This window comes from Vulpes lagopus, chromosome 19, assembly GCF_018345385.1.
Source record: "Vulpes lagopus strain Blue_001 chromosome 19, ASM1834538v1, whole genome shotgun sequence".
NCBI lineage: Eukaryota > Metazoa > Chordata > Mammalia > Carnivora > Canidae > Vulpes > Vulpes lagopus.
Genome location: NC_054842.1, coordinates 1531542 through 1543599, shown reverse-complemented (window position 1 = coordinate 1543599; position 12058 = coordinate 1531542). Strand labels below are relative to the sequence as shown.

The 12058-nt window shown below is 45.3% G+C and overlaps 1 protein-coding gene and 1 pseudogene across 6 annotated transcripts in view; both read right to left on the bottom strand.

The window, feature by feature from the left end:
* Nucleotides 1-6079, bottom strand: part of ENTPD6 (ectonucleoside triphosphate diphosphohydrolase 6) — a 45390-nt gene extending 39311 nt beyond the window's left edge. Inside the window, exon 1 of one of the 6 annotated variants that reach the window (XM_041734383.1) lies at nt 5925-6079. The gene's annotated coding sequence lies outside the window, so the exon portion shown is untranslated. The remainder of the gene's footprint in view (nt 1-5924) is intronic. The other 5 variants (XM_041734382.1, XM_041734380.1, XM_041734381.1 and 2 more) reach the window with 5 other exon arrangements.
* Nucleotides 6080-10691: 4612 nt separating this feature from the next.
* LOC121479167 lies at nt 10692-10782 on the bottom strand (annotated as a pseudogene).
* Nucleotides 10783-12058: the final 1276 nt, after the last annotated feature.

Below are 12058 nucleotides of genomic sequence, written 5' to 3'. Positions count from 1 at the left end.
CTATCCATTATAATGAACAATTTGAAAAAGAAATTAAGAAAACAATTCTATTTACAATTACATCAAAAAGAATAAAATACGTAAGAATAGAGTTAACCAAGGAGGTGAAAGATTTATACCCTGAACACTACAAAACATAGCTGAGAGAAAATTAAGTGTCAGATAAATGGAAAGATATCATCTGTTCATGGACTGGAAAATTTAATACTGATTAAGGCAGCAATACTTTTATAGTGGTCCCCAGATTCAATGCAATTCCTATCAAAATTCAAACAACCTTTTTTTTTTCTTTGCAGAGACAGGAAAAAACAACAACAACAACAACCACCTAAAATTCATAAGGAATCTCAAGGGACCACAAGTTACAAATCAATCTTGAAAAAGAACAAAGTGGGAGGCCTTATACTTCCTGAGTTCAAAACATATTATAAAGCTACAGTAATTAACAACTTGTGGTAGTGGTATACAGACACAAAGACCAATGGAACAGAACAGAGAGCCCAGAAATAAACCTTCACGTACACGGTAAAATGATCTTTGACAAGAGTACCAAGACTGTTCATGAGGGAAAGGGCAGTCTCTTTAACTCCTGGGAAAACTGGATATCCATTTACAAAAGACTGAAGTTGAATCCTTATCTTACACCATATACAGAAATTAACCCAAAATCAATCCAAAATGGATCAAAAGGGATCCCTGGGTGGCGCAGTGGTTTAGCGCCTGCCTTTGGCCCAGGGCGTGATCCTGGAGACCCGGGATCGAATCCCACGTCGGGCTCCCGGTGCATGGAGCCTGCTTCTCCCTCTGCCTATGTCTCTGCCTCTCTCTCTCTCTCTCTCTCTCTCTCTCTCTGTGACTATCATAAATAAATAAAAATTAAAAAAAAAAAAACAAAAACAAAAACAAAAAACAAAATGGATCAAAAACCTAACTAAAAAAACCTGAAACAAAACTCCTAGAAGAAAATACAGTAGAAAAGCTTTGTGACATTAAATTTGGCAATGATTTTTTGGATGAGTACCAGAAGCAAGAACAGGACAAGAAAAGTGAAAACAGAAAAATGGGACAAAAAAATTAAAAACTTTATACATCAATGGACACGAACCACAGAAAGAAGAAAGGCAACACAGGATGGGAGGACATATTTGCAAATCTTATCTGATCAGGGATTAATATCTGGAATACAGAGAACTTAAACTCAACAAACAAAAAAAACCAAACAACCTAATTCATAAGTGAGCAAAGCATCTGGATACACACCTCTTTAAAGATATACAAATGGACAAGAAGCAATATAAAAAGATGCTCAACAGCACTCATCATTAGATGTGTAAAACCACAAGATGCCTGGGTGGCTCAGTGGTTGAGTTTCTGCCTTCGGCTCAGGGTGTGATCCCAGAGTCCCAGGATCTAGTCCAGCATCAAGCTCCCTATAGGGAACCTGCTTCTCCCTCTGCCTATGTCTCTGCCTCTCTCTCTGTGTCCCTCATGAATAAATAAAATCTTTTAAAAAAAATGTGCAAAACCACAATGACGTATCATCTCACACCCATTAGGATAGCCACTATATTAAAAACAACAACAACAACAAAAATAACAAGTGTTGGAAAGGATGTGGAGAAATTAGAACCTCTGTGAGATTATAAAACAGTTGGAGAATAGTATGGAGGTTCCTCAAAAACTAAAAACAGAATCACCATATTGATCCAACAGTCTCATTTCTGGGTATATATCAGAAAAAGAATTGAAAGCAGGGTCTTGAAGAGATACTTGCATACCCAGGTTCACTGCCACATTATTCATAATAGCCAAGAGACAGAAATAGCCCAAAAGTCCATTGATAGGTGAATGAATAAAGAAAATGTGGTACACACACAATGGATTTTTAGTCTTAAAAAGGAAGGAAACTGACACATGCTACAACATGGATGAACCTGAAGATACTATGCTAAATGAAATAAGCCAGTCACAACTCAATAAATATTCACCTTATATGAATTACCTAGGGTAGTCAAATCCACAGTGACAGAGAGAATAGTAGTTCCAGGGGTTGGGGTAAGACACGGAATGAAGAGCATTAATGAAGAATGAAGAGTTTAATGAGTGCAGAGATTCAGTTTTGGAAGATCTAAAAAAGTTCTGGAGATGGAGGAGTGTGATGGTATGACAATGTGAATATAATGAATGCCACTGAACTGTATATTTGAAATTGTTGAAATGGTAATTCTTATGTTATGTATATTTTATCACAAGAAAAAAATTCTTTAATGGCTCTGAGGCCAGGTAGGTAACATAAATAAGTTCTGTGGGCACAGGACTAAAGGCAGTGTTGGGGGAGAAGGAGAAGGGCTGAGCCGGCTCATCACATCAAAGGTTTCAAAGTTTCAGTCCTGTCTCACTCTCTTGACAATAGCAACAGATCATGCTTTACTGAGATTCCTTCTGCCTTAAACATTTCTTTTTTTTTTTTTTTAAAGATCGTGTTCTGCTGGTTCTTTCTTCATACCGCTATAAAATCTACCCAAGATACTTACCGCCACTCTGAACCCTGGCAACTAAAGGCTTCTCTCTTGGGTTCTTCGGTGCTCTACACACTTCTACTCCCTGAGTAAGCAGTATGTGGAGTTATTTATTTGAGCCTTCCCTCTAGTTAGTTTAGAGGGAAGCAGGGGCCAGCTCCATCATCCTGGGTCTTCCAACCCCAACACAAGGCCAGAGCCCAGGAGCCATTCAGTCAATAGTTGCTGTTAAAGGAGGCTAGCTGATGGCTTAGCAACTCACCTGTAGTCAGGGAAAGATGGAACCATCAACAATGCTTCAGGATCCAGATGATGGCCACCAACAGAAGTAGGCATTTGGAAAGGGGCAATTTGGGCAGGAGACAACAATGACCAGGTTTTCAGCATGTTAAGTTTGAAATGACAGCAGGACATTTGGTCAGAAATGGAGCTGACCCTTGTGAGATAGCAGGTTTGGGGTTGGGACCTGGGAAATTGGGCACGAAGGGGTATAAACTAAGGTCAGGAGTGAAGAAATCAAGGACAGAGAGAAGACCCAGGAACGAGCAGAGGCTGAGATGTAACCTGGGGAATGCTCAATCCTAGGCATCTAGCGCTCACTCTAGAACTAGTCCTCTCATAGGCCTCCTTTCATTAGGTTACTGTATCCCAGAGTTTTCCATCGCTAAGAGATCATTAAACAAAAAGGTATTTATAGACAATGTTTGAAAGCAGCTATTTCTAAGGATGAACAATAAGGACACAAAAGTAATACTAACATCTTACAACTCTGACAGCGTAAGATGTTTCTTACAACTCTGACAGTGTAAGATGTTAAGACCCCTCTTTTTTTCTTTTCTTTTCTTTTTTTTTTTTGCTTGCTTTCCTGTTCCTTGCAACCAGTGGGCCAGTGCAGCACAGTTATTAAGACCCTTTTACATAATCAACTTTTGTCTTGTTCAATGTTAGTTTAAGAACCATGACCTACATGATCAGATTAACAGGTGATATACCAAATTTTGAGGCAAAAGTTGCTTTTTATTAAACTAAAAAAATTATCCCTTACATAAGTTATATCCTGTTAGCAGAGGTTCACAAGGATGGCACTTATACCACACAACAGGCAACAACTTATTATCATACAACAGCGCCAAGGCCCAGAAATATTTGAAAACAAACTTGTCTGTAATCACACAGCTGGCATGTGGTAAGGTACAGACAAGACTTTCTGGCTTCTGTCTCCACATCAAATGTGCTCCATCACTTCACTTTCCCTATTAATGTTAAGACTACTTCAGACAACCAAAAAAATACATGAAGTTACATGCCTATAATCGTTACAGTTATACACCAACAAGCTCAGCATAACATAAACAGTCCAAACAGAAAATAACATTTAGGGAGCACAGAGCCAGGAACAACCTGGCTCCATGACCTGGAGGCCCAAACCTAAAGGCCAGTTTCACTTCACTGAATTAAGGTAATACTAAGTAATACTAAGACTATAAGATAATTTACGAAGGGGCAAATCGCATTTCCATGGGCACCACTAACACCACAGTGTAAATATGTCGATCAGGTCCTCCCTAGAGGTCCACTCAGGACCTGAATTGTTATTCAGTTTGATTTTTGTCCTTTAAAGAGAGAGAGTCTAGAACAAGGCTATCAGGCAGAGAATAGGGAGTAGGCTGGGGCACAAAGGTCAACAGAGGTTTGGCTTGGTAAGCCTTGCTCCCAGCTAGCTTTCTAGGAGCTGGGGAAGGTAGGTGGCTCTTGGAACATAAGCTCTATCTGATTTGGATCAGTGGCTAATCTGTTGGCCAGTTTCTTCAAGGTTTTCAGTTAAGTACACAAAAGAGCCATACATGCAAAATGACCACCACATATGCTGAAAACCTATCCAAAATTAAACATTAACAAACCACTACTTACTCTCCTGGTAGGTTTAAATGGGCTTTTATCTCTTTCTCTGAGAAAAAAAAAAGGATACATACATGAGTCAGCCCAGTTAACACCACCAGTTGTTTCCTTTTCACAAGACAGAGTGGGCGGGGAAGCTCTTGCAGATCTCTTTACATGGCTGTCCCCCTCTGGTTTTTCATGTGAGGTTCCACAAGGGAGAGACATCATATTAGACAACTGATGCTTATGAGGGCAGGGAGAGTGGGACAGAAAACAATTCCTGGATTTATACTACTACGCTCCCCCCCCCCCCCCTTAGCCTTGTTCATGTATTGGTAGGGTCAACAGAACAACCTCCCCAGGACAAACCCTCACCCCCCATCCATCATGGCTCTTGCAGTGGGTCAGAAAGCCCTTGTAATCACAGTTGCTATTCACCCGTCCGGAAGGAACCTAAAGTTTCAGATTCCCTCACTGAGGGGCTATGGGCTAGGGCCTACACAGGATCCTGACGGATGGAGGATGTGGGGCTTGGTATGCATGATCCTGGGATGAGTCTGGAAGGACAACTGGAGCTACCCTGAACTTCTGGGTGACTTACCCCTTTTTTTTTTTTTTTTTTTTTTTTATTTAGGATAGGCACACAGTGAGAGAGAGAGGCAGAGACACAGGCAGAGGGAGAAGCAGGCTCCATGCACCGGGAGCCCGACGTGGGATTCGATCCCGGGTCTCCAGGACCGCGCCCTGGGCCAAAGGCAGGCGCCAAACCGCTGCGCCACCCAGGGATCCCCCTGACTTACCCCTTTTGAGTGGACGCCCGGGATATGGGGGGCTGTGCCCATCATGATCTACAAAAACAATCCAGGTTTTCTTCCAGCCTTTAAAAACATTCTATGGCTCCTAGCTGAACTTAAGATAACCACTACCTTTCCCGCAAGGGCCCCCTGCTCATCTCTCCCTTCCCTTTTACTCTCTCGACTCTTCCTTCAGGGCTTTCCACTGAAGGGCGTGGAGCCCAGTGTCCAGCTGTCCACTCAGGGCCTCTCTCTGGAGCACTGCTGGCCCCCACCTCGAGCGCCCCGTGAGCTCTCCCGGGCGCTCAGCAATCCCAGAACTTACTGTCCCTGCAGGTGCTGCCCTGTCAGAGGACACGGTCTTGTCTCGGCCGCTACCCGGGCTCCCTCACTGGGCCGCCCGTCCTTTGCCTACTGGACCTCATGCAACCGGCCCAGCGCTGGGAACAGGTCGGCCAAGCCGAGGGCAGGAGCGCGGCAGGAGGGCAGCAGGGTCCCTGCGGCCCGCCCACCGCCTCCACGACACTCACGGGTCGGCAGAGTCGCGTCCGGGGCGACTGCAGGAGCCCGGACGGGACGGCAGGAACGACCCCGAGGCGCCTGCGGGCCCCGCCGCTGGAGACCGAGGAGCCGGCAGCTGTAGGGGTCCGCACCCCGCGGCCCCGACCCCTGCACTTGAGCCCGCCCCCCAGCGCCCCGCCAGCCCCGCGCGCCCCCGGCCCGCCCTTACCCTGCAGTCCCCTCCGCCCCTCCGCGGAGGGAGTTCCGTTTCCCGGGAGCGGGAGGGCGACCGAGGAACCTTCGCAGCTCCAGCTCCCGGCCGGCGCGACCACGGCCTCCGCCCACAGGCCGCTCGCGGGCGGAGCCTGGAGCCTGGGCCCCGCCCACGTGCACGGCGCGTCCCGGGGAGGGCGGAGCCGGGCGTTGGGGCCCGCGCTGGCGCGGCGTATGGGCGGGGCCTGGGGAGCCCCGGTGCGCAGGCGCGGCGTGTGGGCGGGGCCCGGGGAGCCCCGGTGCGCAGGCGCGGCGTGTGGGCGGGGCCCGGGGAGCCCCGGTGCGCAGGCGCGGCCGTGGGTTTCGCGCTGCTGGGTCGCGTGGTTTAGTTTCAGGGGGCGGCTGCTGGTCAGTTGGGCCTGAGGTCTTGGCCGCCGTGGCCTTCAGTGCCGCAGTGCGGCCCCGCGGGCTGCGTTCCGCTCCTGTCCCAGCTCCAGGGGTCCCTCTGCGCGGCAGACCGTGCTGTGCTTACCCCCATGACCTCACCACCTGCCTTGAGCAGCCGTGAACTTCCCTGGGGTCCTTGCACACCTGGAGCACCCCCACTCCCCACAAGCTGGTACGTGATAGAAAATGCAATTACAGCAGGATGGGTGCGCGGCGAATCCCCTGTTCTCGACCCCCATTTTCCTGACTCACAGGAGTTGCCGAGGTGGCCGGGTCCTGACTTGGGTCAGCCGTCCACGCAGGCCCCAGCTTACGGGAGGGTCACGGGACTGGGTCTTCCCAGGTGTCCTCCACTCAGTCCCCGTGGCTGTGCCCGGCGGGAGCTGCCTGCCCGCTTCCCTGCGGCTGCGCTGCCCTGCGGCGGTGGCGTGTGCCTCCTTCACCGGGCCAAACCGCTGAAATTTGTTTTATACAGCAGTTTGCTCATACGGTCCTTTGTTCCAGTTGCTTGCTATTATGAATAATGCTACAGGATCCTGGAGGATATTATTGTGTGCGTGCGTGGGTATATCTTATAGGAAAAATTCTTAGAATTTCTATGGTAAAGGATGTGTCCCCTCAGCCCTTTTTCTTTTTTTTTCTTTCTTTTTTTTAATATAAATTTATTTTTTATTGGTGTTCAATTTGTCAACATATAGAATGACACCCAGTGCTCATCCCATCAAGTGCCCCCCTCAGTGCCCGTCACCCAGTCACCCCCACCCCCGCCCTCCTCCCCTTCCCCCCCCTAATTCGTTTCCCAGAGTTAGGAGTCTCTCTCTCATGTTCTGTCCCTTTTTCTTTAAATATTAGATACATGTGACTAAATTGCTCCTTACACAATGCCCTGACAGATCCACAGTAATGTATAGGAGCGTGGTTTCCCCACGTTTTCACCAGTGAGATCTTTACAAACCTTTGTATCTTTGCCAATTCAACTGTTCTAAGAATTCTCATATACAGTTTCAATTTACATTTATTCTAACATTTGAAATCTCTATTCGTGGAACTGTGGTGGCCTTGCTTCTGTCTTCCTCACTCAAAAATAACATCACCTTCACCATATTTCACTCGTAGAGTTTCTAGAATTTGTCAATTTTACTGACATGGACTTTTGCATATGCCATTCAGTGCTTGGATAGCTCTTCCCCCAGGTTTTTCTTTAGAAAACTGCTATTAAAAAAAAAAAAAAAGAAAGAAAGAAAGAAAACTGCTATTGTTTGAATGTGTACTCCCCAAATTCATATGTTCATATCATACCCCTGAAGGTGATAGTATTAGGAGGTGGGCTTTTGGGAGATGGATGTGATTAGTGCCCTTATAAAAGAGACCCCAGACAGTTCCTTGCCCCTTCTGTCATGTGCAGTCACAGTGAGAAGGCAGCCCTCTGAGGAAGCCAGCGCCTAGAAACAGAATCTGCCAGTGCCTTGATCTTAGCCTCTCAAGCCCCCAGAACTGTGGGAAATACATGTTTGCTATTTATAAACCACCCAGTTCATGGTATTTTTGTTATAACAGTCTGAATGGACTGAGACATGGCTTCTTTCTCATCATTTAAGACTCAACTCAAATGTCATCTCTTCAAACAATTTTATCTAGAGTAGTTCTGTTCCCCCCCCCTTTTCTTTGTTTACTTCATAGTGCTTTTCAAACCCATCATTATTTATTTGCTGATTTGTACATTGGTATATTTTTCATATCATACTGCAAGGTAAGTTCTATGAAAGCAAGGAAGTGTTTTGTCCTTATGGTTGTTGCATGGCCAGCACCTAGCACTCTGCCTGGCATGTGGTAGGTAACTGCAGGAAACTCTATTGTTACTTTATTCCCTCAGCCCACTTCTATCTTCAGCTCTCTGGTGGTAGTGGAGAGCTCCCATGAATGCTGCCACCTCAAGTAGCTCTTTGCTCTCCTCTTATAGAGCTTACCTTAGAACTTTGTCTGGCAGCCCTGAGAGCAGGCACAGCCTGGAAGTTCAGGCAAGTTACCCCTTACTCATTGGGGTTGAATGCTTCAGCCCTCCATGCTTTATGGGAGTTGGATTGAGCATCAGTTGCCCACAGTGGTAACCAGTTCAGTCATGCCCCGCCCCTTGGGTGGACTATTCCTTCTTCCTGGGCCCCCTTTCCCAAATAAACTACTTACAACTAAACTCTTATCTCAGACTGCCTTTGGGGAAACCCAAGCCAAGACAATGCCCAATAAATATTTATTGAAGGAATGCAAAGGTTAATTACAGTGCTTTTGCAGTTCTCACTGGTCAGCCAAGCAGCAGCAGCTTAGTTCTGCAGGTGGAACATGATGGAAACCAATTGGCACCTAGTCTGGACATGCAGGAAATGGGACAGATACCAACAATATGGGCTATGGCAGAAAATGTGTGCAAGTGCTCTGATAGCAGGGAGGCATGACTGACTCTGCTTTTGGGAGGTGAGAAAGTTTTTAGAAGAGGTAGGTGAGTTACTCAGTTGCTCAGTTTACCCAATGTGACTAAGGACAGAGTAGAGGAAGCCCATTATATTGTGCAGATGCTTGCTCAGATTTGTCCATCTACTCACATCAGTCCAGGAGGACAGCTGCAAATCTGTTTGATGAAACAGGATGACATGGACTCCACAGTGCCCTGGTAGCACATGGTACCAGTGCCCTCCCTACCTGTATCCTTCAAGGTGCAATCAGTGGGAATTTTCCCCATGACAACTTTCTTTTGGCCCAAGCATGCCCAACAACTGGAAGTGCCAGGGAGCTAGCTAATGCTTTCCCTCAGCCAATGACAGGTGGGTACCCTACATCCTTTGCCTCAAGTAGGACAACACTCTGGCAAGTTGCACAGTGGAATTGAGCCCCAGTTGCCCAAAGTGGTGACCCATATTGGCTTTCTTCCTGTCTCTGTCTTACTTTTCCGCTCTACTACTGTTTCCTGGGGTTACATTCCAAGTAAACTACTTACACTCCTTTTTCAGAATTTGTCTTGGGGGGATTTATTCTAAGACACCCATAGCTCATAGGTTTTGATATTTTGATAATAAAATATCTCAGTCATTTTTGATTCCATGAAGAATGTAACCACAAATTGCTGCCTTCCCATTCAAATTATTTTTTAAAAATCTCCAGAAAAGTCAGTCCCTCTGCACTCATGGCTAACCTTTCATTTTCCAAAATATAGACACACATGGAAGATGTGAGGGAAAACTTCCTCTGGCTTCAAGAAGGTTGGCTTTTATTATTTCTGGCTGCTACATTGGCCATTACAAGGTCTCCTTTGACTTCCTGATATATAGTCAACAGAGGCCACCTGCACCATAGTGACAATCTTTGGGACCGCAAGAATGAGCCTATAACAAGGGTGAGTAGTGTTCTGGGTGATTGCATTAACTATCAGAGTAGAGATGGACTGGTGGACCTTTTTTTTTTTTTTCCCACGTTACTGCAGCACTTTATTTTCCTCACACAATGACGCGTTGCTGGGGCCTAATGTTCTCACATGACAGTAGAAAACCAAAATTTGTTGTCATCTCTTAAAGAATTGAGAATTGTGTACAAAAAACCTTACATAAATTAAAAGGATGAATAAATTTACAGTTGTAAATGCAAACCGTTTTCCAACTCAAAGGCAATTAACCACCCACGGTGTTCTGGCAGGAAAACATCGGGTAAGACAGGAAAGTGGGTCCTAAGGCTCGGACCTGGGTTTTCCTGTTTCTCTCCTTGAGTAGCTGTGTATTTGGTGTTCTCCCTTCCATGATATTTTTAATCATTAATTATGAAAATACTCTTTATCAGACTAAGAAAACTTTCTTTCTTTTCTTTATTCAAGAGAGACACAGAGAGAGGCAGAGACAGGAGAAGCAGGCTCCATGCAAGGAGCCTGATGTGAGATTTGATCCCAGGACTCTGGGATCACGCCCTGGGCCGAAGGCAGACGCTTAACCACTGAGCCACCCAGGAGTCCCAAGAAAACTTTCTTTTAAGAGTTTTAAATTTGGTTTAAGAGTTTTAAAAAATCGTTAATGGATGTTGAATTTTATTTTGTGCATCTTATTAATCCACTGAGGCAATTATCTGAATTTTCTTCGTGATTTCATAAACTTGGGAAGTCAAATTTTAAAGTTGAATCACTCCTGACTCCCAATAGAAAGCACGATGTTTTGTTTGTTTCAGAGATAGAATTTAGTGATTCATCAGTTGTATGTAACACCCAGTGCTCATTGCACCAAGTGCCCTCCTTAACGCCCATCACCCAGTACCCCATCCCCCACCTACCTCCCCTCCAGCATCCCTCAGTTTGTTCCCTAGAGTTATGGTTTGCCTTCCTCTCAATTTTCAATTAGCAATAATCGCGCCTCAGATAAATCTCATTGGCTGTGATATTGCCACTGCGCAAAGCTCCTCCTCCCTCTCAATTTTCATCTTGTTTTGTTTTTCCTTTCCTTCCCTATGTTCATCTGTTTTGTTTCTTAAATTCCACCTATGAGTGAAATCATATATTTGTCTTTCTCTGACTTATTTTGCTTAGCATAATACTCTCTAGTTCCATCTATGACATTGCAAACGGCAAGATTTCGTTCTTTCTGATGGCTGAGTAATACTCTACTGTGTATATATTCCTCTTCCTCTTTATCCATTCATCTGTCGTTAGAAACCTGGGCTCTTTCCATATTTTGGCTACTTGTGGACATTGTTGCTCTGAATTCCCATTTCTGAGAATGTCTTTGGTGTCAGTTTGTTGAAGGGACATTAGGTGGCAGTATACCACCAGACGACGGAGGTGGGCTGGGGGTGGGAGTAGGAGTGGGTTGTGTGTGTATATATGTGTGTGTGGAGGGGGAGTCTTTCCAAAAATAAACAGCAGTTTCACATGGTTATCCTTTGTACAACAGGTCTGAGCTCTCCTGGCTCTGTGTGTCTGCATAGGTGTGTAGGTAAAAGCCTACCCAATTTCAATAAATGAGTTCTTGGTTGAGTTTTTTTTCCTTATTAAAGATTTTATTTATTTATTCATGAGAGACACACACAGAGAGAGAGAGAGAGAGGCAGAGAGAGAAGCAAGGCTCCATGCAGGGAGCCTGACGTGGGACTCGCCTCCGGGTCTGCAGGATCAGGCCCTGGGCTGAAGGTGGCGCTAAACCGCTGAGCCACCGGGGCTGCCCTTGGTTGAATTTTAAATCTATTACAAAATGCAGCCATAGAATCTGACATAGGACTTCTGTTTGTTGAAAAAAAAACCACGATTTTAAAGCCACTCCTAATCCAGATTCCTTGACATGCCTTCCAAGATCATGTATATGCCTAAATCTCATCCCTGAGAATTGTTAGCTTCAAATGATTTAAACCCACACAACATACATAATCTGAGGTGTTAAAGTAACAATGGGGGCATCCTGACTTTCCCATTCTTTAAGATTTTCCCTTCCCTTGACTACTTTCTCTACATGTGGTCCTAGCCCTAGGTCCATGGCCACCCCCTCTCTTCTCTTCTAGTGACAATGCCTCCCTCACTTCCTCCCTTCTAATGAAGTTAGGGTTAAGTGCATACGTTTCCTTTATTGAAAACCCTCCCCCATCATAGATTGCATTCTACATGCATTATTGTATATACATTTTTCATTTAATAATGTACCCAGGAATAGTTATTTATCAATATATAAAGAGAATAATTTGTTA